Source organism: Narcine bancroftii, chromosome 7 (assembly GCF_036971445.1).
Source record: "Narcine bancroftii isolate sNarBan1 chromosome 7, sNarBan1.hap1, whole genome shotgun sequence".
Lineage (NCBI taxonomy): Eukaryota > Metazoa > Chordata > Chondrichthyes > Torpediniformes > Narcinidae > Narcine > Narcine bancroftii.
The window spans coordinates 54,746,134-54,765,419 of NC_091475.1; the positions used below are offsets into that span (position 1 = coordinate 54,746,134).

The 19,286-nt window shown below is 40.5% G+C and overlaps 1 protein-coding gene and 1 long non-coding RNA gene across 6 annotated transcripts in view; one reads left to right on the plus strand and one right to left on the minus strand.

Annotated features, from left to right (window-relative positions):
- LOC138738948 (uncharacterized) overlaps positions 1 to 16,131 on the plus strand; it is a 29,855-nt gene extending 13,724 nt beyond the window's left edge. For both annotated transcript variants that reach the window (XR_011341896.1, XR_011341897.1), the window contains exons 2-3: positions 1,885 to 1,974; positions 16,052 to 16,131. This is a non-coding gene — a long non-coding RNA (uncharacterized lncRNA). The remainder of the gene's footprint in view (positions 1 to 1,884; positions 1,975 to 16,051) is intronic.
- The window catches only part of LOC138738944 (interleukin-1 receptor accessory protein-like 1), a 1,251,110-nt gene that overhangs the window by 711,259 nt on the left and 520,565 nt on the right, over positions 1 to 19,286 (minus strand). The window lies entirely within an intron of this gene.

The following is a 19,286-nucleotide window of genomic DNA, read 5'->3' on the forward strand; positions in this document are numbered from 1 at the left end:
ATTTTGGGAAGATCTAAACCAGATATTAAATAAAATCACAAAAAGCAATATACCAAAAAGCCCAGAGATCTTCCTTCTAAGTAATATAAGAAATAAAGAATTTGGACTTGATTTAGATGGAGCACAAAAAAGATTTATTATGATAGCCTTAGCTGTAGCAAAAAAATGTATGATGTCAACCTGGAAATTAGAAGACAACTTGAGAATACAACAATGGTATATAGAAATAAATAAATGTATTCCATTAGAAAAAATAACATATAACTTAAGAAATAATATCACAATATTCGAACAAATATGGGAACCATACATGAAATACAATAGAGAAATCCTACCACGGACCTCCACCACCTAAAATGACAGAAGGAGAAGACAGCAAAATGAACTGACTCAGTGTATAAAAGTAAATGACAAAAAATTCTGTTTGATTATTTTTATTAAGTGATGACATTGTTTAACGGGTTTAATGTATCTTATAGATTGAACTTTAAATAAATGGGAAGGGGAGTGAGGGAGGGAGGGAAGGGAGGGGGAAAAAGGGGGTAAAATAACACTGTATATATTCAAGAGTAAAAATGTCTGTATGTACTTTAGTCAGTATGGTTTATAGTGTGAAAAATAAAAATTAAAAAAAAATAAATGCTTGTGAACATTCTGGACTTCCTCTCTCCAATATTTGATCATTATTTACTGCTATTATATCAATTCCCATCTGTTCTGGCATGAAGAGAAAGAGTGCACCATATCAAGGTCAAAAAACGATATACTGTATTCTCAATTGTGACAAGGTCACGGTACAGCTCCAACAATTTGTGCCATTTGACAAATCATGCTTTTAGGAACAGACGAGAGAGAGAGAAATCCATCTTTGGTGTCCTGGAAAGCCAGGAAAATTAATTAGTTTTTTAAATAAAGTAAGCGATTTATAGCACTAAATGGGAGGCATTAGTCTCTTGGCCCTTCGTGAAAGCATACAAAGAACTGCTTCAGAGTGAATCAAACCCTGGAAAGGAGGTCAATGATGACTGATATAAATGATCTGCAGCTAAATATGGGTCACAAGCTCTTTTAAATGTGCACCACCAAGACTCAGGACTTCTAACCCAAGAGTTGCATCTTCTGTTGAAACATTACACTCTGCCATCATATTTCAACACAGTGATCTCGCACTGAGATCCCAGTAAACTGATGTGTCAACCATCACTGAGACCTGTGTTTACAACTTGGTTGGGTCGGAGCATTTACAATGAACCAAGAAAAGTTAGTTCAGTGCGAAATTCACACAGGATGCAAAATGCATCGACTTTGATACTACCTACCTTGGCAGGTGAGTACCCGGATGAAAATGGCACCCCACGCCCCCGCCAAAATACTGTGTTGGTCTTCTTGACACAGGTAAGTGAAACGGTAAAAAGGCGATTAAATACCAGCTTTCAGGGGCAGTGTGTTTGCACCAATTACACTGATAAGAGTTTGGGGGGTAGAATTTGAGGTACAAATTGATTTTTCAGAACTGTGTTTCCTCACCCATTTCTTCTCATTCCTGTTTGAATGGCACAGCTAGTTTGAAAAGAAGGGGAAAAATTAGATTCCTCATTCTTTTTATGCACATGCTACCTGTGGAACCATTCGTATCAAGGCAGTGAGGAAGAAGGGAGAAAACACCTCCAAGAGATGGGTACCTTTGTGTGCACAGTCGCATGAAGGAAACCAAACAACACAACCTGGGAAGAGGTTGGAGGGGGGGGGGTCACCAAGCTCAAACTTGGCAGCCAGCACAATACTCAATCCACCAACGATGCTCAAAAGCAGTAAGATTTCTCTTTGCATCAGTACAAAGATGCCCTGGCCACAGGGAAAAATGCTCTGTTTTTGTCTTCTCAGGACAGGCCTTTCCCTGAAAAGGAGGAGATGGCACAAGAGCAGTACAAAGGCTAAAAGAAGGAAGATGGGAAATGGAGGCAGAGAACGAAGGTAGTGGATTGCTGTTTGTGTGGATGATGGTAATGACCATATATTATTACACCAGTCACAGCTCTACCTCAGAGACTACCCCATGAGGTCTAAACATAACTGGCCAACAGGATGAGTCTCACCGGGTGATGCACCAGATGCAAGTTGATTGTCATCCAGCACCAAGCATGAGGAACTTTGGACAGGCCCCCGCTGTGAAGGGGATTAGAGGTAATCCCCACATTTCAGCTGTTCCAGAGGACTTGGCTGAGAGCCACAACTGGAACACTTTTCCCAAGAAGCTGACATGAATGCTCTGAAACAATTTGTGCATGGTTGGTGCACCTCCTTGAATGCAGGAAACATCAAGCAGTGTGACTGAGTCCAAGCTCCACAGGAGGTTGGACAGAATGAGGAGTCAATGAAGGATACACGAACGCGAGAGGAATGACAGTTTACTAATTCACATTGCGGCCGCAGAGCGATGGCGAGACATGAGTATGACTGATTCTATGAGGTCGCACTATGAGGTCTGGACTCTGCACACAGGTCTCAGTGCGAAAGGATACTGACAGATCACAGGGAGTAGCTGGATGTCTCCACTGAGCAATCAGTGTCATCGCGAGAAGATTGTTCCTGCCCTGAATGAATCAGGGATGTTACCATCACGAGCTCGGCCTTCTGCAGAAGAGGGATGCTGCATGTGATCATCCTTCTTGAGCAGGGAGGTGCCACAGATCTAATTTTGACCAGAGAGGAAATGACAAGGACAGAGACATGCTCTGACCACCTCCCCCACTCCACACCCTTCATCAAGTAGCATCTGACGGAGATTATGCTATTAGCTGACTCCAGAAAGTGGAGGGAACGTGGCAGGGACCAGGCACCCATGGATTAGAGTCAACCAGCTTCCTCAAGTTAGGAGATGGGAACAACAGTGGAACGGTCCAAATTCCAGTAGACTGCTGACCCCATTGTCCAAACTGTCCCCCTGAGAGGTCATCTGCTATGCAGGTGCAAGCCACCTGCAAGTATGCTGTTTTGATCACAATTGAATCTCAGGCAGCTCTGCACCTTCCAATCAGCTCAACCACACTGTTCCCTCTTTTGTGCAGTGGTCTGAAGACAATCCATCATCAAGGAATCAAAATTGGAAAGGAAGAGGTTCCAGCTGTCGGACAGCAAACACGGTTATATCGCATTGGATCTTCAAATCCTACAACAAAGGCTGTGCTTTCTGAACATCACTTGGATGTTGAAATTCAAGTTTATTTCCATCTGACTGTACACATACACTAGTGTTTCTCCAGACCATATGCATGTAACACAGCACATAATAATCACATATATACAAAAAGATATAATTTATAATAAATCTATAATTATCTGGGAATGATTCAGTCCCACAGCCTGTAGGAAGAAGTTATTTCCAGGCCTGGCAGTCATGATTCTGATGCTCCTGTATCACCCTCTCCTTGATGGTCGTTAGTCAAAGTGCGCAATGGATGTTGCTTGATCCCAATTTAAGTTTACTCTCTTGGTAAATATCTTTAACAAAGGAAGGGAAGACCCCAATGATCTCCTTGGTTTTGACTACCCTCTGTATTGATTTCCGGTCCGAGGCTTTGCAGCTACCATATCAGGCAATGATGCAGTAGACAGGACACTTTCAATGTACTCCTGTAAAATGTGGTCAAGATTGTTTGCCTTTACTAAAGGATATGATTTCCAACATTTTTTTTAAATTTTCTTTCTGCTACAGTGATTCTGAATGTACTAGCATTATGTGGAGCTGTATTGTCAAATTGCGTCCTGCATTGCACCGAGATATTTGACACAGGTGTGGCAGCTGTTGGCTGTGCTGCAGCCAGAAAGGTTGGGTGGAGTGTTTTCAGCAGCGTCACCACCAAGGGCCCCATGCAGCAACGTTTCAGTCACTGAAAACCATTCTCCCGTTCACTCAGATACACACAGTGGATGTTGGAAATATTTGAGCAGCCAGAAGTGAGTCTTGAAGCCGACCAGCATCAACACCATTTAATAGAACAATACAGCACAGTACAGGCCCTTCAGCCCCTAATGTTGTGCTGACCCATATATTCCTTCAAATATACAAAACCCTCTCTACCCCCATAACCCTCTATTTTTTCTTCCATCCATGTGCCTGTCTAAGAGTCTCTTAAGTGCCTTTAATGTTTCAGGCTCCACCACTATCTCTGGCAAGGCATTCCAGAGATCCACAACTCTCTGTGTAAATAAAAAAAAAACTTGCCCTGATGTCTCCCCTAAATTTCTGTCCCTTCACTTTGTACATATGTCCTCTAGTGTTTACTATTCCTGCTGTGGGGGAAGAAAAAACCCTTATCGATACCTCTCATAATCTTGTAGACCTCTATTAAGTCTCATCCTTCTACGCTCCAAAGAAAACAAAGTCCAAGCTCAGCAAACTTTGCCTCATAAGACTTATTTTCCAATCAAAGCAACATTCTGGAAAGTCTCCGCTGCCCCCTCTCCATATCTTCCACATCCTTCCTATAATGAGGTGAGCAGAACTGAATGTGACAAAGAAACATGATACGCTTCTCTTTGTGTTTAGGTTATTTAGTGGCGGTTATAGATTGCACCCTGAAACACCCAACTCCACTGGGAGGGAACAAACCGTGTGAGACGTGACCATTGATATCATTGGCCGGTTGACTGACACTGCAACAGCTCAGCTATGCTGATGTGAATTGAACACACACGTGCCTGAGGCAATTTTGCGGTGGGCACCAGTTCCATTGGGAATGATCACCGGGACCTTTTGCTAAAATTACATTTGTTGCCGCGATGGTGTCGAGTGGTCACGCACTTCAACAACCAATGCCTGGTGAGAGGGCAGATACGTTGTCCTGTTGCCACCAGGGTTCAAGCTGTGCCAAGTGATGAGTTGTGATTTGCTGCAGGCTGCAAAGCAAGTTGATAAATCCCATTTGAGCTCACTCCCTGGGCATAAACCTGTCAGACGATCAGCAGAAGCTTCAGAGAAACATTTTGAATGGAACTCCATGGATATCTTGCCCCACAGTTAACAGCTTGTTTCGAGAGGGTAGTAAAAAAAAGTGAACACTGTGCTTCCCCCCTCCCGCACCCCCCCACCCCCTCCAAGCTTCATTATAGAAACCTTATCTGGAATAAATGCAGAGAAAATGTAAATATCCCAAATGGAAGGTGGTGACAGGTTTACGAGTCAAATTAGTGCTAGCAATTACTGCCCTTGTGAGATCAGCTCTGAAACTGCAGTGCTCAGCATGGTGCAGTCAGAAGTGCAAAGCAAAGCTCCACTTAGTCCTATGTCAGAGCTTTTCTTGGCAAAGTGATCCATTAACTTATTTTTGAAAACATTTCGCCCTTCTGTGAATTTTCACCCTATGCTCCCTGCCTTGGTCTGTTTTAATAGTAGTTTTACGCTCAAATACTTGATTGATACCTTTGAAGTTACAATTGACCAGAAGTCGTTGTTAAACAAAATATTAGTCCGTGAATGCATTGATCCTATTCACCCAACCTTGAGTCGCACTGAAAGGAAAAAAGGTCAGCCAAAGACACTCACAGACCCCTTCTCTCCCCTGCATTTGAGCTATGCTCCCTATCTGGGTTGCAGAATAACTCAATGTTAGGAATGACTTGATGTCTACGAGTTGTGGGAACAAACAGGTTCCTGCTCTGAAACAACCCAAAAGTTCACATGGCAATTGTAGACACCTTGGCCAGAGTCATGGACTTAATATGTCTATTTGTGATCAGTCTTGCAGACAGAGCAAAGAAGGTGCTCACAATTGAGAGCTCCTGAGAAAGGGGCATGATCAATGGGGTTAAAATTTTCAACCAGAAAGTCTGCAGATGCTGGAGACGAGAGCAATACACTAAAGTGCTGGAGAAAGTGCAGCATTCGTAGGAAGTAGAGGGTCACCAACGATGTGGCACTTTTTTGGCATTTACCCATACTGTATGATCTTCCACATTTGTTGAAGACAATACGTTATGTCACAAATAACTGAAACAAGAGTAGAAAAAGGGTATTTGAAACAAATAGCAAAGAGGGTTTATGGAAATATACAGTATCGTTTATAATTTTTTGCACAAAGATGCAGTTTCCTTTATTTGCCCATGGTCCACAGTTTTAGAATCATCAAACCATAGAATGCAACAGCACAGAAAACAGGCCATTCAGCCCCTCTAGCTGGTGCTGACCATCATCTCCCACATCCCACTGACCTGCTCCCATAGTCTCCAATCCTCTCACATCCATGTACCTATCCAATTTACTCTTAAAACACATGATTGAGCCCACATTCACCACATCAGATGGCAGCTCATTCCACACTTTCACTAACCTGAGTGAAAAACTTCCCCCAATGTTCTCCCTAAACTTCTCCCCCTTCAGCTTAAAACTATGACCTCTCATATTTATCTCCCCCCCAATCAAAGTGAAAAAAGCCTATTCTCATCCAATCTGTCTATACCTTTCATAATCTCATAAACCTTGATCAAATCTCCCCTCATTCTTTTTTGATCCTAACCTGTTTAATCTGTCCCTGCAACTCAACCCCTGAAGACCCGGCAACATCCTAGTAAATTGTCTCTGAACTCTTTCAATCTTACTGATATCTTTCCTGTAGTTAGGCAACCAGAACTGCACACAATATTCCAAATTTGGCCTCAGCAATGTCTTAAACATCTTCAACATAACATCTCAACTCCAATACTCAATATTTTGATTTATAAAGGCTAAGATACCAAAAGCATTCTTTACAACCCTGTCCATATGCGACACAACCTTCAGGGAACAATGCATCTACACTCCTAGATCCCTCTGCTCCTCCGCACTCCTTAGTACCTTATCATTTACTGTACATCTCCTACCTTGTTTTTCCCTTCCAAAATGCATCGCCTCATCCTTGTCTGTATTAAAGTCCACCTGCCATTTTCGGGCCCATTCTTTTAGCTTGTCCAGATCCCTGGACAAGCTTTGATAACCATTCTCATTGACTCATCAGCAAACTTTTAGATCCAATTCACAACATTGTCATCCAGATCACTGATGTATACAACAAACAACCAATGGCCCCAACATGTTGAGATTTTAAATTGGGGAAGGAAAATTCTTGTGCAATTGAAAAAGGATTTAGAAGGATTGGGATATGTTGTTTCCTGGCAAGCGTGTGTTAGTAAAGTGGATGGCGTTCAAGGGCAAAATTTTAAGAGTGCAGTGTTTGCATGTTCCCGTTTGGATTAAAGGCAAAGTTACTAGGCATAGGGAACCCTGATACTGGTAATCTGGTTAAGGAAAAGACGACGTATTGACAACAAGAAGCTCAATGAGGCACTTGAAAAGTACAAAAAAAGCAAGAAAATACTCAAGAAGGATATCAGGAGGGCTCAAACAAGACATGATGTTGCTTTAGTAGATACTAGGAAGGTCAACGTGAAGGGGTTCTATAAGTATATTAAGAGTAAAAGGATAGTAAGGGACAAAATAGGTACCCTAGAGGATCAGAGTGGTCAACTATGCGTGGAGTCTCAAAAAAATGGGGAGATCTTAGAGTTTTTTTTGCATCAGTATTTACTCACGAACCTGGCCTAGTGGTAAAGGAAGGAAGGGAAATAAATTCATGAAACCAATGGAAATTAATAAAAAAGAGGTTCTGCATGACAGCGAATAAGGGTAGATAAATCACCATATGATATTCCCTCGGACCCTGAGGGAGACTCATGTAGAAATTTCAGGGCCCCTGGCTGATATATTCAAAATGTCCTTAGCCATATGGTGAGGGGGCAAAGGATTGGAGGGTAGGTCATGTTGTCCCATTGTTTAAAAAAAGGTTCCAAAAATAAACCAGGTAATTATGGCCTGTGAGCCTTGTTTCAGTAGTAAGTAAATTATTGGAAGGAGTTCTGAGAGACAGGATATATAGGAATTTGGATAGTTATGGGCTGATTAAGAATGTGCATGGTTGGTTGTGTTGTGGAGTTTTCTAAGGTTAACGGGCAGTAATGAAAGCCAAATAACCCATAATGAGGCCTAAAAACAAGAATAAAACAGTAAGAGACATCACCCAAACCACAGGATTATCAAAATAAACAGTTTGGAACATCATCAAGAAGAAAGAGCTCAGTAATCACAAAGGGACTGGTATTCCAAGGAACATCTCCATTGCTAATTCTCATCAAAATGTAGAAAAATCCCAAAATTTATGTTCAACAGATCAGAAACATTTTTAAGCAGGCAGGTGTGGATGTGTCAATGACCACTGTCTGTAGGAGACTTCAATACAGAGGCTGCACTGCAGGATGCGAACCATGGCAAAGAGCTATGCTTTGGATCAGCTCCACACTTGGCTCTTGCTTTTACTCTGATACAGGTTCAGTCATGGTCTCATCTGTCCAAATGACCTTTTTTTCCCCAGAATTCTTCAGGGTCGGTTATGGGCAACCTCTAATCTGGCCATCCTGTTACTATGGCTAATGAATCATTTGCATTTTGTAGTGTAGCCTCTGTGTTTCTGTTCATGAAGTCTTCTGTGGACAGTAGTCACTGATACATCCTCCTGAAGCATGTTTCTCATCTGTCAGACAGGGTAATGGGGATTTTCCTTCATTATGATGAGAATTCTTCTGTCATAGGCAGTGGAGGTCTTCTTTGGCCTACCAGTCCCTTAGCAAATACTGAGTTCACCAGTACGCTCTTTCTTAATGATGTTTCCTATAGTTGATTTCGGTGATTTGAACAATGTCTCTTACCATTTTTCAGTCCCATACTGGATACTTTGACGTTGAATGAATGGCACAACTTTTGTCCTCATGTTGAAAAATGTCACCGACAGACTCCGAGGATGATCAAAAGCTTAGAATCAAGCCAAGCTCTCTTATACCTGCACCAATAAAGCAATGAAACATACCTGAGTAATCACAAGCTCCTGTGAGGCCAAAAGTTTCAAGCATTACAGTGCCTTGAATTGGGGGGGGGGGAAAGTTATGTATAAAAAGTGCCCTCATTTCTACATGGTCAAACCAAAATGTATACAAGCAACCTTGAATAAATTCTGAATGTGCACTTTAACTAGATGTGAATGGTTGGATTACAAATTTAAAACTGTGTAGCACAGGGGCAAATAAAGGAAAATGTGTCTGTGTCCCAAATATTATGGAGGACTCTGTAGGTAAACATTAGAGAAAGAAATTAAATATTGTGCAGAAAGGAATGGAAATGGTCCCCCACTAACAGTTGAATATTCAACTGATTATTCAGAGTCTTCTTATAATGATATTTTGGTCCTTCAGGCTGGAATTACTTTCCAAAAATTCCAAGTTTCTCGACTCCCTCCCTTCAGCTCGTCCTTCTTCAAACCAAGATCAGAATAAATGCAAGCCACCATTCATGTCAATGAGGTCAGCTGATCATTGCAATTCTGCCACAATCGCAATGCTGGCCAAATGCAGCCCTTATCTCATGACTTCTGAAAGATAAGAAGCAAGGTGCAAAATGAAAGCCACAGGTGGTGAAATGGCACTGTTGGGGTAAAGTATTTAATCTACTAATACCATCTGGTCTTCAAACACGTTTTTTTTAAATACTGAAGATTTATGCCGGGATAAATGGCTTTTAGATCAGAGCATAAAGGTGCTCAAAGAAACTATTCCAGCTCATTTTATATTCATGCACTGCCAAGTAACTGCTAGTTGCTGACAGGTACCTAAGGGAGAAGTCAAACTGCTCAGCCGCAATACAAGCATCTTTACAGATGCATTAAAATCCTAATTGAATAAATGTATTTAAAAATATTTTATCCTGTGCTGACCTGAGTCTTCAAATGACAACAGGATAATGAGGGAAGTTGAAGAGGAAAAGAAATAGGAGTCAATGCAAGAATTTTACTAAAGGCTCTTTTACGTCTTGGAGGAACCATTGACAATTATTTATAATGGCTCATTGTTGTGTCACAGGCATTATCCTTCTCATTTTGATTTCAACTTTAATTGTTGAACAGTTGGCTGTACAGTATGATTCTTCGGCTTTGCTAGAAGAATATCCCACTGATGTTATGAAACCATTCAGTGGTTATTTAGAGATTGCACTTAGCTTCAACAGTGGATTAGTGGCAGCACCTTGATCACCTTCAATACTTGAGCGCTGTAAGGCTGTGTACTCAGCCCTCCCATGATACTCCTTGTATATCCATGACTACATGGTCAAACATAACTCCATTTCCATCAATACAATTGTGGATGCCGTCACCATCACACGCAGGATCTCTCACATCCTCGTTGGATTAAAGAAGAGAGATCAAGGGACTCGTGGCTCAGGACCCAACAATAACCTCTCCTTCATTGTCAGCGAGACCAAGCAGATGGATAAAGTAAGCGGACTGTTTATGTCTGAGCAAGGGCAATTCTCTTCCTCCCAATATCTGCCTCACCGAGTTGTCCAACACAGGCTATCCATTGCCGCAGCTCCTGTCTCAATTTTCACTTTCATTCAAGTCCCAATTGTGCCTGGAATTTTTTTTAAAATCACCTCTTTGCCCATGGAATAAACAAACTCTCCCTCCCTGCTTATAGCTGCTCTTTTAGAATCCCTGCTGTCCAGCCATTATCGCTACATTTGCAATGAATTGACACAGATGGAAGGTGTTGATTTTCAGCTGAGAATTCTGCACACAAACTTCTTCAGCACTCTTCCATGTGGAGGTCAGCACCTTCTAGACACGCGTGCCTGTGCATTGCAACCTGCTCATTCAAAGAGATGCCAAAAATGTTACAGTACAGTTCCAGGTAGAAAGCAACCATTTTAGTTATTGAATAATCCAGAATCCAAAGTTTTGGGCGTTCGTCTTTCTTAACCTCTCCCCCCTCTCTGCATGGGAGGCTCATAACTTTTGAGATAGGATTGAGACAAGCTGCTCATTGTCATTTACCTTCCTTCCTTCAATTCACCTCATCCCTCTTTCCAGCTCTGTTCTCAAATCATTCCGAAGAATCAGCCATCCTGCTTCCTTGACCCCATCTCTGCCAATCTGACCATGAGATTTCTCTCCCTGTTACATTTGCAAACATATTTTCAGTGGTCCACTCTCAATAAAAGAAGATTTTCTTTCCTCCAAAGGGTCCATCATTGTTGCTTTTCTTTCAAATAAATAAAACAACCATTGTGTCCATGGAAATGAATACCCTACTATGTTTAAAATGATGATAGGCCAAGAACTCCCCTCTAAAAGTTCACTGACAGATGGCCATTCTGTTATGTTTGGGGGACTTCATGATGAATTATGAGTACATCACGAAGTCGGGAGGTCGATGAGGGTAGAGCAGTAGATGTAGTATATATGCATTTCAGTAAGGCCTTTGATAAGGTTCCACATGGAAGGATGGTAAGGAAGGTTGAGGCATTAGGTATTAATGTTGAGATAGTCAGATGGGTTCAACGCTGATTAGATGATAGAAGCCAGGCTGTCATCATGGATAACTGTCTCTCAGGATGGAGGCTGGTGACAAGCGGTGTGCTCAGGTATTAGTGTTGGCTCCCTTGTTTTTTTGTCATTTACATTAATGATTTGGATGATGGAGTGGTAAATTGGATTAGTAATTATGCAGACGATACAAAAATAGGGGGAGTTGTGGATCATGAAGTTTGTTTATGGGGACTGCAGAAGGATTTGGGCTGCTGTGATGCATGGGGTGAAAGATGGCAGATAGAGTTTAATATCGATAAGTGTGAGGTGCTTCATTTTGGGAAGAATAATCAAAACAGAACATATGCTGTGAAGGAGAGGGCTTTGAGGAGTGCAGAGGAACAGAGGGATCTTGGAATAATGGTTCACCATTCTTTGAAGATGGATTCTCATATAGATAGGGTGGTAAAGAAGGCTTTTGGTATGCTGGCCTTTATAAATCATAGCATAGAATATAGGAGCTGGAAGGCGATGTTGAGACTGTTCAAGGCATTGGTAAGGCCAAATTTGGAATATTGTGTGCAATTCTGGACCCCAAATTATAGGGAAAATATCAATAAAGTAGAGAAGATTTACTAAAATGTTGCCTGGATTGCAGTATCTAGAATACAGAGAAAGATTTAGTAGACTGGGACTTTATTCAATGGTGCACAGAAGGTTGAGTGGGGATTTGATAAAGGTATATAAAATTATGAGGGGGATAGACAGAGTAGATGTGAATAGGCTCTTCCCCTTGAGGATGGGTGAGATTGTAATGAAGGGTCATAAGTTAAGGGTTAGGGGGCAAAAGTTTAGAAGTAACATGAGGGGAAACCTCTTTACTAAGAGAGTGGTGGCTGAGTGGAATGACCTTCCAGAAGAGGTGGTTTCAGTAGGGTCAATTTTATAATTTAAGAGAAGGTTGGATGAGTGCATGGACATGAGGGGATTGGAGGGTTATGGGCAGGGAGCAGGTAGGTGGAATGAGTGAAGTTTCACTTAAATCGGTGTGGACTGGAGGGGCTGAGATGGCCTGTTTCTGTACAGTAATTGTTATATGGTTATAAGTGTAAGTTTTACTTGGTGAAATTATGCGGCCTTCACTTCCTACCAATTGATCCCTCTCAGTCACGCCACTTCAACATTGTGTCTTACTTGCTGAACTATGTACAAAGTGTTTTACTGCTCTGAATTTGAGATTTGCACAGCTATGTTTGTTTTATGAAGGTGACGCTCATAATCCCAGCAGTAATGGGTGTGATGAGCACACTGGTGGTGTTGATCTTTCTCCTCATGGTTCTTTCAAAGGATTATGAAATACTCCCTCCCCCCAAAAAAAAACTCAAATACATCAAAGACTGGCTAACTCAATTCGATGACTTCAATTGTTTATCAAAGCTTTTATTTTAGAAATTTGCAAGAATATGAATAGCAAGGTGTTTTCAGTTGAACCATAATTAGATTATAAAATAGTTAGGGTTATATTAAAAGAACAAAGAAGTTGTAAACGCAAAGAATATACCAATGAGAAATATAGGAGAACATATGGAGCCAATTTTGATTCCAGTACCAAAGAATGGCATTGCACATTTAATGTAATATGGAAAGGAAAGGATTATCTTCTAACTCGGGAGCTGGGGGGCATTTGGTTTGCCCAGAATCCACCTCACAACCTGACAATGACCATCAATGGGATTTACATCTGGAGATTCAGAATGCTACACAAGGAGTAGGTTTAACCTATGGAAAGCCATCACCGGGCAAAGTGGAGGTACAGAGATGAGACTAGAAACAATGAAGGTGACCCGACTGCTGTGGCAGGGCCAAAATGACATAACCTTCTACAAGACAAAATCCAGTTCACCGGCAGACAGCAAAGCATCACACCCTGATGAGCTCAAATGCCTTCTACGGCTGATTTGACCACCAGAACGAGGAAGTGCCGCTGTGCACCTCCATGCCCCCTGATGATTCTATGCTGTCAGTATCTAAAGATGATATATGGGCACCCTTCAGAAGAGTGAATCCACAGAGTACCTGGCTGATTTTTGAAACCTGTGCTGACCAACTTGCCAATGTATTCACGGATATCTCACTCTGTCAGAAAGTGGGACCTGTCTGTTTCAAACAGGCCTAAATTGTACTGATGCCCAAAAAGAGTCTGGTAACTTGTCTAAATGACTACCAGCCAGTGGCACTAGTGACGAAATGTATTGACAGTCCAATATTGAAGCATATTAGCTCCGATCTGAGCGACAACATGGATCCGTTCCAATTTGCCCATCACAGCATCTGAGGCAGATGCCATTATAGAGGCTGTACACAAAACCAGGAGAGCAATGATGCTCCTTATTGATTACAATTCTGCATTCAGCACCGTCATCCCCTAAAAAGTCATCAAGACCTGGCTTCAACCCCCACTGTGTAAATGTATCCTGGGTTTCCTCAACTCCAGACCCTAATCAATGAAAATTGTTAAGAACATTTTCTTTACAATCTCCATCAGTACTGGAGCCCCACAGGGTTGCATACTTAGCCCCCTACTCTACTGTCTTTACATCTGTAACTGAGAGGCTTGGTACAACAGCAACACCATTTACATATTTACTGATGATGCCACAGTAATTGGTTGTATAAAAAGAGATGATGTGTCAGTGTAAGGAGGGAGACTGAAAATGTGGCTGAATGGTGCACCAACATCACACTCAACATCACCAAAACCAAGGAGCTAATTTTGGACTTTAGGAAGGGAAACTCAGATGTGTACGATCCAGTGATCATTGGTGGGTGGAGAGGCTGAGAAAATATAAATTCCTGGGAGCCGTTCTCAAGAAGGACCTTTTCTGAACCCAACACACTCATGTCATCATGAAGATAGCAAGTCAGCACTTCTACTTCCTCAAGAGGTTGCGTAGGTTCAGAATGAGCTCAGAAACTTTGGGAAACCTACAGATGTGTCATGGAAAGTGTGCTGACCAACTGTATCATGGAGCCCCCTAATACCTTGCAGAAATCCCTGCAAAAGGTAATGGACCCAGCCAAGTATGTTACAGGCAAAAGTTGCCCCAACATGTTGAAAATCCACAAGGAACGCTGCAGTGGAGAGCAGCTGCAATCATCAAGGACCTACACTACAGCAGACAAGATCTGATCTCACTGCTGCCATCAGGAAAGAGGTCGAGGTGCCAAAAGACTCACACCACCAAGTTTAGGAACAGCTGCTACCCCTCTACCATCAGACTCAACAATAAACACAATCAGGTACTCATTTAAGGGCCCTTATTTTGCACACTATTCATTTAAATTTAAACATACAGCATAGTATGTATTGAGCTTCCAAAGAGCTATTCCACTGAAGCCACCAAAGACACTATATTGGAAAATTACATCTGGCTCAGCTGATTGAGAACAGTTTCCAGCTCCTTCAGCATGAGCTCACAGATCCCGGTGTTAAATAACACATTTTGGTCCATGAGCCCAATTACATCCCATTGGCCGACACCCCAGGTACAATTTGAAGGGTGGAAGAAAACCAGAGTACTTGGGGAAAGACCCATACGGACACAGGGAGAATGCACAAACTTGGGGAAAGACCATCCAGACATGGTGAGAATGTATAAACCTTGGAAAAACCCATACGGACACGGGGAGAATGTACAAACCTGGGGAAGACCCATATGGACATGGGGAGAATGTACAAACTCCTCACTGGCAGGGTCAGATTCAAACCTAGGTAGCTGGCGCTGTAACAGTGCTGCACTGATCGCCAGGCTAACCATCCACAGTTTGTTTACATTTCTCTCTTTTATCTATGCACCTTCTTTCCTATTGGAAAGTTTACAGTTAATGATAAGTAGTAAATTTTGCTTGGCCTGCAGGAGAAAGAATCTCAGGGTTGAATGTACTCTGACGATAAGTTTCAACTTTGAACTGTAAAACATAACTCACTTTCAGTTAAATCAAGTCTGCAATAAGAAAACCCATCCACTGCTCAAGCAAGTCAACAACAACGAGCTGCTGAAACCCACTGTAGTCAAATATATCAGGGAACCATTGGATAGTCTTAAAAAGAGATACAAACTCATGCAAGATGCATTTAAAACCTTGACACAAGTTTTTAATCTGGCTGGTTCTGCCCTCAGAAGATTGCCAACGTCTTGAAAGGAAGTTGAGTCGTGCTTGTTCCAAAATGATGCACAAACTAAATTGCAAGTGGATCAACGCAACTGCAAGCCTTAACTAAAAGAACAGCCAATGGAACATGAACGGCATTCATTTTGAACTCTTAAACCAAACTGTTTGTTGCCATGACTTTTTTGTTGCCAAGAGATTATCGTGGCTTTACAGATTATTATCGAGGGCAGCAAGAAACAAAGCAGTAAACAGGCTATTGTTTTTTTTAAATATAAACTGGCAAAGGCATTCAATCTTAGTTACAGACTAATCACAAAATCATTGTGTGGCTTAGAGATCTGCAAACATTTAATTGATTTTGTGTGCATTTATCTTCATTCTCATCTGCTGATCAAATGTGCTGCAATGTATAGAAATCCCATTTCTCTTGCAAGGGTTGTGAACCAGGGCATTCCGTTTAACATTATAATGAATAATCTGCTTTGTGTTCACAGTATTGAAGTTACGGGCTTTTATTCGAAGATAGAGCACTCAAATTAAAGTCCCAAGTATGTTGCATTCTTAAAATGTTAAAAAATTTTCACACTATGAACTATATTAACCAAAATACACACAAACATTTCCCTCTTGAATGTACACAATGTCATTTTCTCCCCTTTACCCCCCACTAACCCATTAAACGTTCAATATATACAATACAATAAACCCATTAAACAATGTCATCACACAATGAAAATAAACAAGAAAATTGTGTCATCTAATTTTACACACTGGGTCAATTCATTTCGTCCAGAGATCTTTCTTCTAAGTAATATAAGAACTAAAGAATTAGGCCTCAAACTAGATGAAGCACAAAAAAGATTTATTATGATAGCCTTAGCTGTAGCAAAAAATATATAAGTCACATTATTCAAACAAATTTGGGAATCATACATGGAACACAATAGAGAGGGCCTACCGTGGATCTCCACCCCCTAAAGTGATAGTATGTTGCATTCTTCAGGAATTCATTTGTATTTACTTGTTGAAAAATCTTGGACTCTTTCTGTAAAAAGGTGGGTCTCGAAAGCTAATGAAGCCTGCAGAATTTTACACCTATTCTTAGAACAAGACTCAGCTTAGTTTCAAGACCGAGAATCAACACATCAATTGGAGACAACTGGATGTTATTGATTCGGAGGAGGTCAGGAAATATCTCAATAATCCATTAATCTATTGGTTGGGTGCTTCAATGGAACATGCATGCACAAGGGAAAACATCCACATCAGAGTTTGTGCACAGAACATCTTGTGCAACTTCGTGTCAAAAATTTTGCCTCCTGTGACTTCTTAACGTTGTCTTGGAATAATTTAGCAGATTAAATGCATTTTATGCACACGAATTCAAAGCTCACCTTTTTCTACACTTCTAGCATTTGGGCAAGCATGACGAAAAAAAATTATTTGTCACACCAGTATCATAAAATGCCCTTTGATGCACGTCTCTTCTCTTTTAAGAGTGCTTTTCTTGTTCAGCAGTGTGACACACCCTCAAGTCAGGTATTGCATCTCGCTTCCAAAGAGCTATACCACTAAAGCCAAAAGAAACATTTTGTTTTTGCAAATTTACATTTGGCTCAATTGATTGAGAACAGTTTCCAGTTCATTCAGCCTTAGCTCACAGATGCCAGTTTTAAATAACACCTACCCTTCAGAGACAGTGTCATCTTCAACCGTGAGTTCCTTTCCACAATAGTCACCTTTCTTATTTAACATGACCCATGCGCATTCATGCTTCAGGACATATAGCAATCAGCTGATAGCAGACACCCAATCTACTTAGGACCAATAACGATCTCACTTCTCTTATTTTTCACCAACTCGTTAAAACTTTCACTTAGTTTAGTCAGGAGTTTATTTATGCAGTGGACGTATGACATTTTAAAAGTTTTTTTTAAATGACAAAATGAGCAAAGGTATCAGGTTTCCATATTATGTCTGGATATCTATGGCCAGATATTTGTTTATCACCTGCAAGATAACGTTCACTTGATTTTGATTAAATTAGATTTTCTTTCTTTTTAAAATATGTTTTATGATTTAAATAAATATAAATCCAATACATAAGCTGGAATATAAGAAAAGACAGATAATTTGTACATTTCAAATAAAACCTTGATCATACACAGTCCAAATTGTGTGCACCCTTCCCAATCAAACCAATTATATCAAAATATTAAAAAAAAAATGAAAAATAAAGAAAGAAAGAGCCCTCCCCCCAATAATCAAACCCCTCCTGCTAAACAAGGCAAACTTGCATATCTAATATACCCAAGATGACATTCAAGGGCTGTTCAGAAAATCCAAACACCATAATTCATTAAATTATGGTAATACTCAATGAATGGGCCCCACGACTTATAAAAGTTCACCTTTATGTCTTCAACATCTGATTTTTTTTTCTAAACCTAGGAAGGACATGACCTCCTGTAACCATTGAGGTTGAGTAGGTGGAGTGCAGTCTTTCCATTTCATCAGAATTGCCTGTCAGCTATCAGTGAGGTCGACGCTAAAATTCGCTTCTGAGATGAAGTCAATAATATTTCCACTTCTTGAGAAAAACCAAATGGAGGAAATAATTTGGCCCTAAAATTACCTGACGAAGTTTTAAAATATTTTTTCCAAAAATTTTCTAAACCAGGGTAAGTCCAAAACATATATCAATGAAGCCTCGAAAATTTTGCATTTATCACAAAATGAATCAATATCAGAATAGAAGCGAGGTCATTTAACTTTTGAAATATGTGCTCTATGCACCACTTTAAACTGCAATTAACTATGTCGTACACAGAAGGACGATTCATTAATCAAATTTAGAACAATATCCCAGTCTCATCTGTAAGTGTTCAAATCTGAGTCACGTTTCCCAATCATTCTTAATCTTAACTAATGAAGCTACTCTCAAGACCATAAGATTATTATAAATAATTGATATTGAGTCTGAGAAAGTTTAAAATCAAAAAGCAAATCAAGAACGTTTGTTTCAGAAAGGTGTGGAAAATCAGTAAGTTTAGACTGAACAAAATGTCTAACATGTAGACATCTGAAAAAAAAAGATTATTACGTAATTTAAATTTTATCCTCAATTGTTCAAAAGAGGCAAAATTGACTCAAATAAAAAGATCTTTAAAAAATTTAATACTCAGTCTACACTACTTCCTAAAGCCTGACAAAGAAGGTATAAAAAGATGGGGTTTTTTAGACATATAAGGAGTAAAAGAGAGTCAAGAGTTGACATGGACCTTTGGAAAATTATGCTGGAGAAGTGTTAATGTGGTGGAAAAAAATGGCAGATGAACTGAAAATGTCACTTGCACCAGTCTTCAGTGTCCAAAACACAGTGAGATGCCAGAAATTACTCAGCAGAAGGTGCCTGGGGGCCTGAAGGTAGATATCATCTGGACTACATCCCAGTGTTATGAGAGATTGTGAACACATTAGCAATGATCTTTCAGGAATACTATCACAGGACTGGAACATTGCAAATGTCACTCCACTCTTTAAGAAGGGAGAGAGGCGAAGGATAGGAAGTTTTTGGCTGGTTGGCCTAAAATCAATGGTTGGTAAGGTTCTTGATTCCATTAATAAGGATGAAGTTTCTGGCTACTTGAAAGTACAAGATAAAATAGGTTGAATTCACTATGGTTTACTTCAGAGAAGGTCTTGCTTTCCAAATCTGTTGGAATTTAT